The 18,452-nt window shown below is 40.7% G+C and overlaps 1 protein-coding gene across 1 annotated transcript in view; it reads right to left on the reverse strand.

The window, feature by feature from the left end:
- Window positions 1–15,882, reverse strand: part of GABRP (gamma-aminobutyric acid type A receptor subunit pi) — a 170,034-nt gene extending 154,152 nt beyond the window's left edge. The window contains exon 1 of the mRNA XM_073596083.1: window positions 15,639–15,882. The gene's annotated coding sequence lies outside the window, so the exon portion shown is untranslated. The remainder of the gene's footprint in view (window positions 1–15,638) is intronic.
- Between the last annotated feature and the right edge of the window lie 2,570 nt (window positions 15,883–18,452).

Consider the following 18,452-nt stretch of genomic DNA (forward strand, 5'->3'; position numbering starts at 1 on the left):
GAGGTTGTCTATCTCAATTAAGGTCTAAAAGGTAGACTTAACCTTTCCTTACACCTATAGAATTTTGTTAGAAAATTGTTGTTTTCAGAACGTTCATTCAATTATCTGAGCGTTAAGGGGACAGTTTGACAAATCAGTCGCAACCAGAGCACGCAAAAAAATCAAAGGACAAGAATGAAAAATATTTGGGAATCTAAAGGGGACAAGCAAACTTCTGATTGTAACTAATATGAGAAAAATCGTAATTAGTCTTATTCGTATGAACTTGTCAAAGGTAATCTGGAAATATAACATTTGCTGTAAGAAAAATGACACGGTACTCAAACAAAAAGTTGATTAATATTAGTCAAGCCCACAAAAGCACCATTGCCGGATTGGACAAGCAATTCTTATACTTTCTCGCCCTAATGTTCTAATGAAATTCTATAAATATAAGGCCAGCATAAGGAGGTGTAATAACCATGCTGATTGTAAAAAAGGGTCTAATCATCTAATGATTGTTTAGTCTAGGGGGCCTGATTATTGGGGTCTGTGTCCATGGGCTTTGGGCTAGTGTCCATGACATCAGTTTGATATCAGTTTGAGATACTGCTAAAGATGATTCAGAATTCATTGAAAGATACTTTTGACCTGCAGCAGTTGACCTCCTTTTGACCTGCATTTGACCTGCTTAAAAGGGGTTTCGAAACCACATAGACTTGTATGGGAATGCAAAAAGTGCTTGTAGTGAACAAAATCTTATCAGCAAAAGCCCTTACATGCCTTTTTCCTTGGTTCTGCATGCTTCCTTGCCACCGATGCCAGTACTGATGACCGGACCAAAGATGTCTCTGCTCTTTATCAGTTTTGCAGCCATCCCCTCCTGGTTCCCATCACATGAAGGCATTAAGGGACCATCTACATTTCAGGACTGGCGCAGTGAAGAGCATTGGCTGCTGGGAAAGGAGGAATAATTAAGGTATTCCTCTCTTTTATATCCCTTTAGACCGGGGGTCCCCAAACTTTTTAGTATGAGTGCCACATAATATATTTTAGAAAATGTTTGTGACTGAAACAATTCCCATCAGAGTCCCACACTAGCATCAGGGCAGCCCATCAGAGTCTCCCCTTACATCAGGGTCCTCATCATAGTCCCTGTTTACATCAGAAGTGAAGACCATATGCAGCTGGCCCTATTCTTAAATCAGTGCACATTGAGCATAGGTCACTCAGCCTAGCTGTGGCCGGACAAAATCTTGTAGTGGGCCAGATGTGCCCCATGGGTCATAGTTTGAAGATGCTTATTTTAGACTAACCAAGCTTTGGATCCTTACTATATGTGGAGAGGTCACCCAAATGTAATTTTTATTTAAATTCTTTATTTAAGGTATGCAGTAGAACATAACAGTATGGCATAACATACCATAGTCAATGAAATCCATTAATAGACAACAATACAACCATATCAGAGAATCAATGGATATCAGCGAAATAACAGACAAGGTTCCAATACAGCAATATACAGTTCCTTGCAAAAGTATTCACCCCCCTTGGCTTTTTACCTATTTTGTTACATTACAGCCTTTGGTTCAATGTTTTTTTTAATCTGAAAAAGATTTGATGGATCAGAACACAATAGTCTAAGTTGGTAAAGTAAAATTAGAAAAATATATACATAAAACTATTTTTCAGAAATAAAAAACTGATAATTGGCATGTACGTATGTATTCACCCCCTATGTTATGAAGCCCATAAAAAGCTCTGGTGCCACCAATTACCTTCAGAAGTCACATAATTAGTGAAATGATGTCCACCTGTGTGCAATCTAAGTGTCACATGATCTGTCATTACATATACACACCTTTTTGAAAGGCCCCATAGGCTGCAACACCTAAGCAAGAGGCACCACTAACCAACCACTGCCATGAAGACCAAGGAACTCTCCAAACAAGTAAGGGACAATGTTGTTGAGAAGTACAAGTCGGGGTTAGGTTATAAAAAAATCCAAATCTTTGATGATCCCTAGGAGCACTATCAAATCTATCATAACCAAATGGAAAGAACATGGCACAACAGCAAACCTGCCAAGAGACGGCCGCACACCAAAACTCATGGACCGGGCAAGGAGGGCATTATTCAGAGAGGCAGCACAGAGACCTAAGGTAACCCTGGAGGAGCTGTAGAGTTCCACAGCAGAGTCTGGAATATCTGTACATAGGACGACAATAAGCCGTACGCTCCATAAAGTTGGGCTTTATGGCAGAGTGGCCAGAAGAAAGCCATTACTTACAGCAAAAAACAAAATGGCACGTTTTGAGTTTGTGAAAAGGCATGTGGGAGACTCCCAAAATGTATGGAGCAAGGTGCTCTGGTCTGATGAGACAAAAATTTTACTTTTTAAGCCATCAAAGAAAACACTATGTCTGGCGCAAACCCAACACATCACATCACCCAAAGAACACCATCCCCATAGTGAAACATGGTGGTGGCAGCGTCATGCTGTGGGGATGTTTTTCAGCAGTCGGGACTGGGAAACTGGTCACAGTTGAGGGAAAGATGGATGGTGCTAAATACAGGGATATTCTTGAGCAAAACCTGTACCACTCTGTGTGTGTGATTTGAGGCTAGGACGGAGGTTCACCTTCCAGCAGGACAATGACCCCAAACACACTGCTAAAGCAACACTTGAGTGGTTTAAGGGGAAACATGTAAATGTTTTGAAATGGCTAGTCAAAGCCCAGACCTCAATCCAATAGAAAATCTGTGGTCAGACTTAAAGATTGCTGTTCACAAGCGCAAACGATCCAACTTGAAGGAGCTGGAGCAGTTTTGCAAGGAGGAATGGGCAAAAATCCCAGTGGTAAGATGTGGCAAGCTCATAGAGACTCATCCAAAGCGACTTGGAGCTGTGATAGCCGCAAAAGGTGGCTCTACAAAGTACTGACTTTAGGGGGGTGAATAGTTATGCACATTGACTTTTTCTGTTGTTTTGTCCTATTTGTTGTTTGCTTCACAATAAAAAAAAAACATCTTCAAAGTTGTGGGCATGTTCTGTAAATTAAATGATGCAAATCCTCAAACAATCCATGCTAATTCCAGGTTGTGAGGCAGCAAAACACGAAAAATGCCAAGGGGGATGAATACATTTGCAAGGCACTATAGAGTATCTGTAAACTGTGGGCAGTAGCCTCTACAACAAATATATCCTGTGTTATATCCTGTAGTGTGGTGTAAGACAAATAAAGAAATTTAGCTGACAGGAACATACTGGGTAAAAAAAAAGGAAAAACACTAACTAGTAGGTACCAAACCACTGTAAGGTGGGGAGAAATGTGATTTTTATAACCTGACTGGAGTTTAGCCATGAGCTGCACAAGCTATTACATTTACGTGACTCATGCCAATATGACAGCCAGGTTCCACTCTGTGTGTCATAAGTGTTATAATAGGCTCCTATACGAAGGCAGCCTACAGTTGTGGAGTAAACTTTTTTTTAGGGTCAATTTTTCCTGAATAACTACTTATTAACCCAAATCAGTTCCTTTTAACTCCTGGTTTGTTAGTATTTATTTATTTTAACCATTTATATGTAAACCTTTTTTGGTTTTGTCCATTTTGTTTGTTTTATGTCAAAAAGAGATATGCAACAGAAGACAAGGGAACAAAAAGGAAGCGCCACCTAAGTGCAATACGTTAAGTAGGATTTTAATGACACAGCAACTAATGCACTTACAGGAAGGTGAAGAAAATCAGGCTCATCTGTGCTGTGGGCACAAGGTGCAGTCCAGTCGCTGGTCCTTCTTAATCCACGGGGAGGTGGTCGTGGGAGACAAGATGTGCAGTCATTTCCTGTGGCCACCAGGAAGACAGCCAGGTCCAACATGGAACACAGGTGGAAATTGTGTTTCTAGCCTTAAACATCCCTTGGTCCTGTTTTTGGCCCCGCCCCCTGCTCCCTCGTTGGTCAGATCGTGTCATAAACATACATAATCCAATACAACACTCTTTTAATTTTAATATTATTATATTTCCTTAATAGATTACATCCTTTAGTTATATATCAACCTTAATCCAATTCTTTTGTTTTGAATTTTGTTGCTGTCAGTGGGATCTTGGTGTGCTGGCCCCTGTTGTCCCACAGGCAGCTTGGCACATAAATAGCTCCTCACCAGCTGTACCTCCATAGGCCTGTAGAAGGAGCAGTAGACTCTGAGCACGTAGCCTGTTTGTTCTCTCCAGAATTTCCTCACTTGTTGCTTCCCCTGGTTCCACTTGACGTCATCACCTGCTTTCCACCTGCGTTCCACATTGGACCTGGTTGTCTTCCTGGTGGCCACAGGAAAAGACTGCACATCTTGTCTCCCACGACCACCTCCCCGTGGACCAGCGACTGGACTGCACCTTGCACCCACAGCACAGATGAGCACAGATGAGCCTGATTTTATTCACCTTCCTGTAGGTGCATTAGTTGCTGTGTCATTAAAATCTTACTTAACTTATTGCACTTAGGTGGCGCTTCCTTTTTGTTCCCTTGTCTTCCTATTATAGAGCTGGTTTCTCTCTGAGGATAGCTGGCGCCCACTATCAGTTCCTTTCAGGATCTGCCATTGTTTAGCTTATCATATGGACTAATGGACTGTGACTGTTGCATGTATAGAGATACACATAGCTCTGCGCTTACAGTTTTCCTTTTTGTATATGCAACAGAAGAGATTTCTCTTCTTTCCCTCAATAGGAATTCTAACTCTAAAACTAGAAAAAACAGTTTCAACTGGATCTCTACTGTGAAGTGAATAAGGGGAGTCTGTGGTGCTAATCTAAATCCCTACTTTCCTGCCCCCTGTCCTGTCATTACTCAGGTCATGTTTCATACAGTCATACACTTGTCACGTGAACTAGGGCAGTAATATAAAAAAGAGCAAAGTACAACATTTTTAATTTATATTAACATTTGTCCTCTTCTGAGTGGAGTCACAAGACTCATCGTAGTTCACGTAGCACACAGTCAACTCTGAACCGTCTGAACTGTACAGCTCACCAACAGCTGGATATTGACTATAGGTGAGCTGTACAAACTGGTGCAAGCTCTCCATACAGCAGACAATATGTTGCATCAGATGGAGAATTCCACTAAAGGAAGGCATAATACATTTTAGCCCCAGTGTGTGCTGTATTAAACCATGCCATTAAATGAGAACATACTTGCCAAGGCCTCAGTCTACATGGCACTTACAAACACCCAGGACTCCCTCATGTACCCTGTAAATAACATATGACATTACTTATGATAAATTCAGAAAAGGTGATTTATGATTTTTCTTCTTCACTACTACCTCTTTTTTACATACAGGTATTTCCATTATTAGGCCTTGTTCACACAGAAATTATCACAATGTATGCCTGTGTGAAGTCATGTTTACCTGCATGGTGAAGCATAGGTGTTCAGCTCATCCCTGTGCAGGCAGTCCCATAAATGTAATTTGGGATGCAGAGGCGATACGGACACAGCTGCTTCTCCCATTTTGATATCTGTGTGGGTGTGTGACCCTAAATGCACACTCTGTGAGATCGGGGACAAGCACTTTGTCCATACAGCATCTGCGTCCCAACTGACATCAATGGGACTGCCTGCATGGGGATGCACTGATCACCTATGCTTTCCCATGCAAGTAAACACACCCTCGCATAAGCGTACACGTTTATACACACCATGTGAACCATGAGGTAGCCTCTTCCAATGTCTTCTATGTCCCTAGGATACCAGGATCTGCACATTACAGAAATTCTGCAGCGCCTGTAGTGACATGTCCTTAGCAAAAGATACTTATGAAAGCAGAAGTAATGGTGTGCAGTGGATAATGAGAATTTAAAGTAAACCCAAATCTTTATATAGCTTCCAATAAGGCTGCAAAGTAGGGACTTCTGTTATATTGCCCACCACAGTTATGTGCCAGTAGTAGGTTTTGAATGTGGAAGGAGGCAGCCATGAAGGAGCTGCTGTTTTCACAGTTATTTGTATATTTTTACATATTTGTGTATTACATATTTGTGTTTGTCTTGTACTCTGATGAAGGGGGAGTGTGTTTTGACTCTTTTATGAATTTGGTTCTTTTGGTCTAAGCTCTGCATAGTTCAGTTAGGCATCCTGAAGCATGTATCAAAACATTATAAAGGTATGCTTAGCCATTCCTTGGCCAGTTTAGTACATTTAAAATTACATTAAGCCCTCAGTCTTTTAAATACTTTCTGCAGCTGAATTGATCATTCACTGAGTATGCAGCGTCTCTATTTTTGTCTATGTTCCAGTTAAGCCAGTGCCACGACCATTGCCCAATGTCTCCTGTTTCAGGGTGGCACCTTTCAGCATTCAATGGAACCTGCTTACACACAGGGACTAGAGTTGTGTCTCCCTACATCGTGTGCATCAATAGAAAACACTTCTACTACTTTAAGCAATGCACTAAAAATTTTTAAATAGTTCTGCATTGTACAGTATAAACATGACTTTAGCAATACATACCGTGTATTTAATACATTGTAAGTAATCTCATCACCACTATTACCAGGCCCATTAAACATCTTTCACTGTAGTTCAACAGTTATTAGCTACACCAATGGATGTTAGAAGGAAGCTACATCTAAAAAGAGCTGCAGTACCTAAACTAAGGCTGGCCATTCATAATACAATTTTTTTATTAAATTCCCTTTAGATTTACTCTCAACTAAGTAGTGCAAGGGCCTGCCTGATTGCATACAAATTTAAAGTGTTTAGGTTTGACCTCATATTATATTGTTTTGGTAAATCTAAAGGAAAGTTGTACAACAAATTTGTATAATATATGGCCAGCCATACACATAGCTAGGGGTTACCTTAGCATATAAGATACAATTGTGTCCAAACCAAACAGCATGACACAGGTAAAAATAAAATATTGAAACTTTGATCACATTAAAATACATCTAAAAGGCATAACCACAAAGATAAAGCAAGGTGCGTAGTAAAATATATTTATACAGGATTTATATAGCGCAGGATTTATATAGGTTACGCAGCGCCTTACAATGTAAAAGGGAGACAATATAGTTACAATACAATAAAATACAAGAGGGTTAAGAGGGTCCTGCTCAGAAGAGTATGTAATCTAATAGGGTGGGGCAAGTGGTACAAAAGGTTGTAACTGTGGGGAATGAGCTGATGGAAGTGATAGGATATTATTTGGAGGTGTGATAGGCATCCCCGAACGGATGAGTTTTCAGGGATCACCTGAAGGCAGCCAGAGTAGGAGATAGCCGTACAGGATGAGGGAGAGAGTTCTAGAGGATGGGAGAGGTTCTGAAGAAGTCCTGGAGACGAGCATGAGAGGAGGAGATAAGGGAGCTTGAGAACAGACAGTCTAAAGAGTAGCGAAGAGGACGGTTTGGGTGATATTTGAAGATAAGATTGATAATGTAGCTTGGGGCAGAGTTGTGAATGGCTTTGTATGTTGTAGTTAGTATTTTGAATTGAATTTGTTGGGCGATGTGAAGCTAGTGTAGGGATTGGCAGAGAAGGCTGGCAGACACTGAGCGATCGTTAAGGTCTGGCAGCAGCATTCATGATAGACTGAAGAGGGGATAGCCTATGGAGAGGTAGGCCTATGAGGAGAGAGATGCAATAGTTAAGGCGAGAGATAACAAGGGAGGGAATAAGTAGCTTGGTGGTTTTATTCATTAAAAAGGGGCACATTTTAGAGACTTTACGGAGGTTAAGGTCATTATTGACCTTAATGGGAAAGTCATGGAGAGGGGAACAGGCAGGGGAGAATATTATTAGCTCGGTTTTAGAGAGATTTAACTTAAGGAAGTGGTGCAACATCCATGCTGATGTGTCAGTTAGTAAGTTAGTGATATGAGAGGAGACAGAAGGAGTGAGGTAAGGAGTAGAGACATAGATTTGGGTGTCATCGGTGTAGGGATGGTATTGGAAGCTGTGGGAGGTTATTAAGTGGCCAAGAGAAGAGGTGTAGATAGAGAAGAGAAGAGGTCCAAGAACAGAGCCTTGGGATACTCCTACAGAAAGAGGAAATGGAGAGGAGGAGACAGAATTGTAGGCAACATTATCGGATTTTCCTTGTTGTCGGAAATGCCGACCATGTGTAGGCTCCATCACACATTTTCCATCGGATTTTCCGACACACAAAGTTTGAGAGCAGGATATAAAATTTTCCGACAACAAAATCCGTTGTCAGAAATTCTGATTGTGTGTACACATATCCGACGGACAAAGTGCCACGCATGCTCAGAATAAATAAAGAGATGAAAGCTATTAAGCTATTGGCCACTGCCCCGTTTATAGTCCCGACGTACGTGTTTTACGTCACCGCATTTAGAACGATCGGATTTTCAGACAACTTTGTGTGACCATGTGTATGCAAGACAAGTTTGAGCCAACATCCGTTGGAAAAAATCCTAGGATTTTGTTGTCGGAATGTCCGATCAATGTCCGACCGTGTGTACAGGGCATAAGTGTTCTAGAAGTTTACAGTTGAATGGGAGCAATGAGATGGGTCCTAAGTTAAGTAAGTAATCTGAGTGTTACTAAACATAGGAGGTATTCTGATCATTACTACACATAGGGGGGATTCTGAGTGTTACTAAACATAGGAGGCGTCCTGAGCATTACTACACATAGGGGAGATTCTGAGCAGGGCCAGATCTAGCCTGTCTGGTGTGGGAGTGAAGTAAAAAATATCATCAGGGCAGAGGATAGGATCAGCAGTTTGTCGGGCAGGGTACAGTGGCTATTGGTTTTTAGGGCATAGGGGTCAGCAGGGCAGAGGACAGGAGGGAGCAGGACAGTGTACAGGGAGTCAGCAGGGCAAAGGATGGAAGGTCAGCAGGGGACAAGCTGAGGACAGGGGTAAGCAGGGTGGGGGACAGGGGTCAAGGCTGAAGAGGCAGATGACAGGGATCAATGCTGAAGAAGGAGAGGACAGGGATACCCATTGGCAGGACAGAGGACAAGAGCCACTGCCACAGGGATCGCGGCTTGCGAGCAAGAGGAAAGGGATTGCGGCTTGCGAGCCAGAGGACAGGGATCACGGCTTGCGAGCCAGAAGACAGGGATCACGACTGGTGAGCCAGAGAACAAGGATCACCGCTGGAGAATCAGAGGGCAGGGATCACCACTGGAGAGTCAGAGGACAGGGATCACCACAGCCTCTCCTCCCCACACTACACAGAGCTGAAAGCACATTCTTTTACTTACAGTCAGGATCTTCACAGTGTGGAGCTAGCTGCTATGTTGAAGTTCTGGTCTGTGAAATTCCCTGGTTGGAACAGCAGTGTAGCTGCAGTAGCCATATACACCCTGTGAAGATTGTGGCTGTAAGTAAAATAATGTGCATTCAGCTCTGTGTAGGGTGGGGATGAGGAGCTGTGTACAGTGCTGGGATGGGAATGGAGCTGAGCGGCCGGGCAGAGCATCCAAGGTAGATGGGGTGGGGTTAAGGGGCTTTTGGGGGCGCAAATGAGATCTGGATGGGCCCAGCCCACCCCAGCAACTCCTTAGATCTGACCATGATTCTGAGTGTTACTAAACATAGGAGGGATTCTCAGTGTTACAAACATAGGAGGGATTCTGAGAGTTACTAAACATAGGGGGTAATCTGAGTGGGGATAAACACAGCAAGGTCTTTTAAGAATTACTAAATATAGGAGGTAATCTGAGTGTTACTAAACATAGAAGGTATTCTGAATGTTAGTACACATACACACAGAAGGTGGTTACCTTAGTATAACACCCAGGAAGGGGGGACATCTGAGAGTTACGACACTGAGGGGTCATCTAAGTGTTAGTATACAGAGAGGACCATCTGAGAGTTACTATATGAAGGGATCATTTGATCGTTACTACACAGAAGGGGCATCTCAGTGTTACTACACAGAGGGAGTAATCTGAGTTTTTCAACACAAAGGGGGTCATCTTATTGTTACTACACAGAGGGGGCAGCTCAATGTTGCTACACAGAGGGGGTCATCAGGTTGTTATTGCATGGGGGGGGCATTTTAGTGTTAATACACAGAGAGAGAATAATCTCAGTGTTACTACACATAGAAGGTTATCTAAGTGCTTTTACACAAAAGAGGGGGAGGGGGAATGGGGGGGGGGGAATCATCTGAGTGTTACCACACAAAGAGAAGAATCAAAGTTTTACTACACAGAGGGGGTCATCTGAGAGTTACTACATGGAGCGGTCATCTAAGTGTTACTACATGGAGGGGTAATTTGAGCGTTACTACACAGAGGGGTCATCTCAGTGTTACTACACAGAGTGGTAATCTGACTGTTACTACACAGAGGGGGCATCTCAATGTTGCTACACAGAGGGGGTCATCTAGGTGTTATTACACAGAGGGGGGCATTTTAGTGTTACTACACAAAGAGAAGAATCTCTGTGGTACTATACATAGAAGGTCATCTAAGTACTATTACACAAAGGGGGGTTATCTGAGTGTTACTACACAAATGGAAGAATCAAAGTTTTACTACACAGAGATGGTCATCTAAGTGTTATTTCATAGAAGGGGGTCATCTGAGTGTTACTACAAAGAGGGGGTCATTGAAGTGCCACTACATAGAGAGTCATCTGAGTGTTATCACACAGATGGGGGCAACTGAATGTTACAACAGAGGGATGGGGGTGGGGAATGGGAGGGTTTCTACATAGAGGTGGTTATCCGAGTGGTACTACACAGAAGTAAGAGCCTGAGTTTTACTACACAGATGGATTACTAAACAGGTGAGTTTTTAAAGCAATATTAAAAAAAATGTTGCCTTCCAACAGGGTCTTAAAATTTGTTTTGTTATACTCACCCAGTCCCTTGTCTTCTATTTGGTGGTCTTCCAATGGCAATGTCTGTTCCTTCTTGCTCTGGGTGCCCCCTTAGCAAGCCGTGTGCTATGGGGGCACCTGTGCACGCTCAACCCCGAACAGGGCTATATGTATCCATAGACACACATGGCACCAGTAAGCCATGCCCCCCCCCCCCCCCCCCCCCTCACAGGAGTTTTACTGAAAGCAGCAGGAGCCTATAGCCCCCACTGCCCTCAGTGTCTCCTGTAAAACCAGGCAGATAGAAGAGCAGTGTTTTACTGTAGATCCACTTTAAATGTTATGACACAGATGACACAGAGGGGTTATCTCAGAGTTGATTCACGGAGGGGCTTTATCTGAGAGTTACTGCTTCGAGGAAGTCATCTAAGTGTTACTACACAGAGGTAGGCCATCTTTAGGATTTTCAGTCCCACTACAAATGTTCCTTAAAGTTCCTTAAGGTTCCTGCAGACGGATGCATTCAATTATACAGCGCAAGAAATCAGGATATTTTCATGTGAATCACATGAATTAATGACATCTATGGTTGCTTATTCACCTATGCACACCCCTCAGAGGTGTGGGTACAGGCATACAGCAGTGGCATCTGACAGCCTGCCATTGATTTTTGTTCAGCCTGCTGGCCACAGCTGTACACCAACACCTGGGACTTTCAGATGCAGAAATACACTAAATTCTTGTACTGTACAGTACTGTGCAAAAGTTTTCGGGAGGCATGAAGAAATGTTGTAAAGTAAGAATGCTTTACAAAATACATATTTTATTTGTTTTATCAATTTACAAAATGCAAAGTAAGCAAACAAAAGAAAAATCTAAATGAAATCAATATTTGGTGTGACTAACCTTTGGCTTCAAATTAGAATCAATTCCTATGGCGCATACACACGATCAGAATTTCCGACGGGAAATGTTCGATGTGAGCTTGTTGTCGGAAAGTCCGACCGTGTGTATGCTCCATCGAACATTTGCTGTCGGAATTTCCCCACACAAATGTTTGAGAGCAGGTTCTCAAATTTTCCGACAACAAAACTTGTTGTTGGAAAGTCAGATCGTGTGTACACAAGTCCGTCGCACAAAAGTTCACGCATCCTCTGAATCATGCAGAAGGCTATTGAACTGGCTATTGAACTTCTTTTTTCTCGGCTCATCATACGTGTTGTACGTCACCACGTTCTTGACATTCTGAATTTCTGACAACATTTGTGTGACTGTGTGTATGCAAGACAAGTTTGAGCCAACATCCTTCGGAAAAATATCCACGGTTTTGTTGATGGAAAATCTGATCATGTGTACAGGGCATTACACTTGCATACTTTGTACACTTGCACAAAATCAGGGATTATGTAGGATTCAGGGTGTATGTCAGGTGTATGAATAACTAATTATACCAAGCAGGTGCTAATGATTAACTGAAAAAGAAACATCTGTGTAGGTGGCTTAAAACTGGGTGAAGAACAGCCAAACTTTACTACTAAGAGAGGTTGTGGAAGACAGTTTCATGTCACAGGTCATACACCATGGCAAGACTGAGCACAGCAACAAGACACAAGGTAGTTATACTGCATCAGCAAGGTATCTCCCAGGCAAAGATTTCAAGGACTGGGGTTTCAAGATATGCTCTTAAAGCTCCTTTGAAGACGCACAAAAAAACGGGCAATGCTGAGGACCATAGACAAAAGTGGTCGGCCAAGGAAACTTAATGCAGCAGATAAAAGACACATCATGCTTACTTCCCTTTGACATCAGAGGATGTCCAGCAGTGCCACCAGCACAGAACCGACAGGAAACCAGTGGGACACAGTTACACTCATCTACTGTCCACAGAAGTCTGGCCAGAAGTGGTCTTCATGGAAGAATTGCAGCCAAAAAGCCATACCTCCCTTGTGGAAACAAGGCTGAGTGACTCAACTATGCACAAAAACATAGGAACTGGGGTGCAGAAAAATGGCAGAAGGTGCTCTGGACTGATGAGTCAAAATTTTAAATATTTGGCTGTAGCAGGAGGCAGTTGTTGGTGAAGGGCTGGAGAGCGGTAAAATAATGAGTGTCTGCAGGCAACAGTGAAGAGTGATCGGGGTTCCTTGCAAGTCTGGGGCTGCATTTCTGCAAATGGAGTTGGAGATTTGGTCAGGATCAATGTTACCCTCAATACTGATAAATACAGGCAGATAATTATCCATCATGCCATACCATCAGGGAGGCAGGTGATTAGCCTCACATTTATTCTGCGGCAGGACGATGACCCCAAACATACAGCCAATATCATTAGGAACTATCTTCAGCGTAAAAAAAAAACAAGGAGTCCTGGAAGTGATGGTTTAGCCCCCACAGAGCCCTGATCTCAAAATCATGGAGTCTGTTTGGGATTACATGAAGAGACAGAAGGATTTTAGGCAGTCTACATCCACAGAAGATCTGTGATTATTCCTCCAAAATGTTTGGAACAACCTAGCTGCCAAGTTTCAAAAACTGTGTGCAAGTGTACCTAGAAGAATTGATGCTGTTTTGAAGGCAAAGGGTGGTCACACCAATTATTGATTTGATTTTGATTTTTCATCTGTTCATTTGCTTTCCATTTTGTTAATTGATAAAAATATTGACTATTAACCCTTCTATTTCTGAAAGCATTCTTAATTTACAGCATTTTCACACCTGCCTAAAACATTTGCACAGTAGTGTACATCTGAACGTGTATGTATGCATGAGTCCTAAAAGTGCATCTGTCATAGGTGATAAATGTCAAATTCCCGAGACATGTGCAGAGAATTCAAAATTTTCTCTGACTTTTATTATGTTTGAGACTTATGAAGTCAGACACAGCCAGGCAAGTAGTGTTTTCAAAAGAAGGCCAACAATAGCTAATGTACTTAAAGCATGCACAAGTCAGCGCCAACTGCACCAACTTCCTTCTGCTTATCTTAAACAAGGCTTTTCACTATAGCCAGTCTAATTTAATTTATGTGCATGATAAATACATTTTTTATATGGCCTGCATTATAGATGTATAGATATGTTGACAGATCATGTGACCTCCATTAAAAAGCCACCAACCTAGTTACACAGAGTTTTGTAACAGTGATCCCGGATGAAAATGCGTTTCAGGAGCGTATCAAACCTTAAGCTATAGAAAATAAAGGTAATATAGCAGAAACATGCATTTCTCTACACAGCCAACTTATTGTCCAACAATCCAATGCAAGGCTACTCAGAACTGTCACCTTTAAACATACAGATCCAGTCTAACTTGGAACAACAGTCTGCACAGCAAACTACAAAATATGAAATATCTGCTTTCTCTCCAGCTATAATATCCTTTCTGATTTTTTTTTTAAGCAGATCTGTCACATGCTGTAACTTTATTTTTTTTCCCAATAAATATTGGAAAGTGGTCAAAGAACAGTGTGGTGATTACTCACGTACTGTACCACAAGATGATCACAAGTGAAAAGTATTCCTTATCTACAATTATTTGCTTCTACATTTGTTGAATGTCTGGGCAAAATAATATTCAACCGCCAAAACAATCATCAAGAACAAATGTTTTATATTTAATTTTATAAAGGTTTTTTTTTACACTATGTACACATTTATATATCCATAATATACAGTAATTATTCTACATGTTGTCAAATATGAATAACTTTACTTACGAAACGATATATAAATAAATATATATATGTATATATATATGTTTATATATATATATATATATATATATATATATATATATATATATATATATATATATATATATATATATATATATATATATATATTTATTTATTTTTATTAAATTTAATTATATGAGTTTTTATAAGTTTTTTATTAAATAGATAGATAGATAGATAGATAGATAGATAGATAGATAGATAGATAGATAGATAGATAGATAGATAGATAGATAGATAGACAGATAGATAGATATAGATCTATAGATACATACCTATCTATCTATCTATCTATCTATCTATCTATCTATCTATCTATCTATCTATCTATCTATCTATCTATCTATCTATCTATCTATCTATCTATCTATCTATCTATATTTATTTTTTTTCTTTTTGTTTTTTATAAATGTAATTATTATATATATATATATATATATATATATATATATATATATATATATATATATAGGAGGTGTGTTTTTCTTGTATTTGAGCAACTTTCTAAAGAATTCATTCAATATGTAATTTTTACTTGCATAAATGCAATGAACGTACGATTTCTGAAAACTGGAGTAAAGAAGTGTGATGCAGCTACCCATAGCAACTAAACTGACCTAATTTTTGCCACAATATTAAACAAAAGCCTAATAAAGGGTTTCCTTTTGCCCCTTGATCCAGTTTTTCTCCCTTTGTCCTTCGATCCAGTTTTCCTAAACTTGCCCTCGAGGTTTACTATCAAATTCTTTTCAATTTTAATTTTGTTTAAATTGAGGACAACTGTTTAATTGCATTTTTTATTTTCTTAAACATGACATTAGACAAATGTATTTCCCCTAGTCCCATAGTTCATTACCCTGACAAACCATCTGCCATCTCCTTGCTCAGATAAGCATATACAGTATAGACTTATCAGTGGCAATAAAAGTCTGTTAGAAAATAAATCAGACTTCTGAATTCGTCCACATTCTGCCTGCTATCCTAAACTGACCTAAATCCTCTGGAAAGGCAGATTTTTCCAGAATATTACAATATAAAAAAGTGTATCAAAGATTTAACAGTAAAAAAAAAAAAAAAAAAAGAACTGACAATGAACATATCGGCATATAGTTACCTAGAAGTTGATTTTGAAGATATCTTCTACATGGCAGATGCAGTGAGATGAGGATGCTTGAGAAGCTTATCTTGTAAGAAGTTGTAACATAGAGATCCAGATTCTGGCAGTCTGCTTAGGTTAGTGCAGATCAGTGCATGTTGTTAGTGTGTTGGATGTGCAGAAGAGCCAAGCTCTGGAGGGTTTACAGCTGGAGGAGATAAGGGGGATGGCTTATGTCAGAAGAGATAGTCTGTGCTATAATAGGAGCAATGGAAGTCTACAGGACACACTGGAGGGGTGGTGCTCTAAAACTATGATGGAATAAGGACCCAGTAGGTAGCTTTTTGCTCCAGGCTTGTGCTTGTGCTTTTGAGAATGCCACACTAAGATGACTGTACTTTCAAAGCATTATAATAAGAATTGGGTTAAGTTTTCCTTTTATTAGATATTTTCTAAAGTTACAAAGACATCTTGTAGAATACATCTCATACCAGTCTAGCTACATTTGTGACCACTGGTTACACTACTGTATAGCTGTAACAGTTCTCTTTTATTAGGCTCAGTTCACATTTATGTGAATCGGATGCGTTTTTTGAACCGCATCTGATTTGCATAACATGTGAATTGACCGGCTTTTAATGCAGCCGGTTCATACATGTCCGTGGCGACCGCGATCTGTTTCTGAAAAGGGTCCTGTGCGATTTTAGGTCTGGTTTAGGTACGAATTCAAGTAAAAATTTGCACTTGAATCGCACCTGAACCGGTGAACAAAACTGTACTGGACTCCGGACTGCAAACCGCAACTGGAAATGTGTGAACCTAGCCTAAAAGTAATAAACCCTCAGAGTTTTTTTAGTTTAACACACTGAGCACAATGAAAAAAAAAAAATCACCAGTAAACTATTTGTTAAAGTTCTTGCCCCTGCACTTGCAGTTTACAACTTTCAACTCTGCTGGCTCCTACTTTTTTAGTGTTGCTTCCCTGAACTTCAAATCTTCACAGGAAAGAGTGGACAGAACAGTCTCCAGCCAGTCTGTTTGTGGGCAGGTGCAATCTGTATTATCCCAGGTAGGTGGTGCTCAACAGAACAGGAAGGAAGTCGTGAGGAACTTGGTTCCGCTATGATTTCCTGATGTCACCAGGGGAACAACTGTCCGATTGGACACTCAGCATTGTTACATAGTTAGTCTGGTTGAAAAAAGACATCAGTTCATCCAGTTCAACCAATAACTGGGAAAAACATTAAACAATCCTGTATACACAAGCCTATAACCACAGTTAATCCAAAGGAAGGCAAAAGACCCAACAAAGCATGAACCAATTCGCTCCAGCAGGCAAAAAAAATTCTTCCTGATCCCCACCAAGAGGCAATCGGATATTCCCTGGATCAACTTTACCTATAAATATTAGTATCCAGTTATATTATGTACATTGAGGAAATAATCCAGGCCTTTTTTTAAAGCAAGCTACGGAGCTGGCCAGAACCAGCTCTTGAGGGAGTCTTTTCCACATTTTCACAGCTCTTACTAAGTTTTCCTTATTTGGAGATGAAATCTCATTTCCTCCAGACATAAAGATTACCCCCTTGTCCTCTGTGATGACCTCAAAGTGAATAACTCAATAACAAGCTCACTATATGGACCAATTATGTATTTATACATGTTAATATATGGATGTTACCTAGGGCAGTCTGTATTAATATAAGCAGTTTGAACTTCACCTTTAAAAGAGTTGTAAAGGCAGAAGTTTTTTTATCTTAATGCATTTCTATACATTAGATAAAAAGCCTTCTGTGTGCAGCAGCCCCCCTCAGCCCCCTAACACTTACCTGAGGTCCCTCTCTGTCCAGCATTGTCCACAAGTGTCTTAGCCGTCCGAGATTCTCCCACCTGATTGGCTGAGACACAGCAGCGGCGCCATTGGCTGCTGCTATCAATCAAAGTTAGCTAGCCAATCAGGGCAGAGAGGGGGCAGGGCCAGGTTGGGGCTCCATGCCTGAATGGACACAGGGAGCTGTGACTCGGCTCGGGTGCCCTCATAGCAAGCTGTTTGCTGTGGGGGCACTGAACAGGAGGGAGGGGCCAGGAGCACAGAAGAGGGACCCGAGAAAAGGAGGACCTGGGCTGCTCTGTGCAAATCCACTGCAACAGAGAAGGTAAGTATAACATGTTTGTTATTTTTATTGGAAAAAAAACAAGACTTCACAATCACTTTAAGATTTCCCTAGTTTGTGTATTTTCTGGTTCCAGAAGGTCAGGATAGAGATCTAATTTTCTTGTAGCTGAACTACCAATGATTTATTCCTCTTAAATTATGATGAATTGAGTGCACCACCATCAACCAGCTTTCTATGGGCATAAATGATAGTCCCAGTAGGGATAGATTGATTCAGAATTATAAGAAATTAGCATGTGACTCTATGGCTGCTGGGCTTCATACTGTCTGCAATCATCACTCATTTTCCAAAGATCAATGGGAATATGTTTGATCTCATAACATCCAAAATATTAGTCATGAGGGAATGAGAGTTTTTCTGCTCATAGTACGAGCTGAGCTGCATGTGGATACAAAATGGCATGTCCTGGCATTAAAGAAAAACTTTCTCCTTATCATAAAAAAATTACAACAAAGGCTTTTTTTTAAATGTTTAGTAGTGGCAATCTACAAACAGACACCTCCAAATCATTGCAGGCTTTTTAATTCTTTGAATACCTTTTTTTTTTCCTTTCTTTACCATTATTCTCACGGTGGTCATTCTTACTAATGACTAGAGGTGTAACTAGAACCTTCAGGGCCTCAGTGCAAGAAACCATGATCGGCCCCCTGACCCT

Source organism: Aquarana catesbeiana, linkage group LG08 (genome assembly GCF_042186555.1).
Source record: "Aquarana catesbeiana isolate 2022-GZ linkage group LG08, ASM4218655v1, whole genome shotgun sequence".
Classification (NCBI taxonomy): domain Eukaryota; kingdom Metazoa; phylum Chordata; class Amphibia; order Anura; family Ranidae; genus Aquarana; species Aquarana catesbeiana.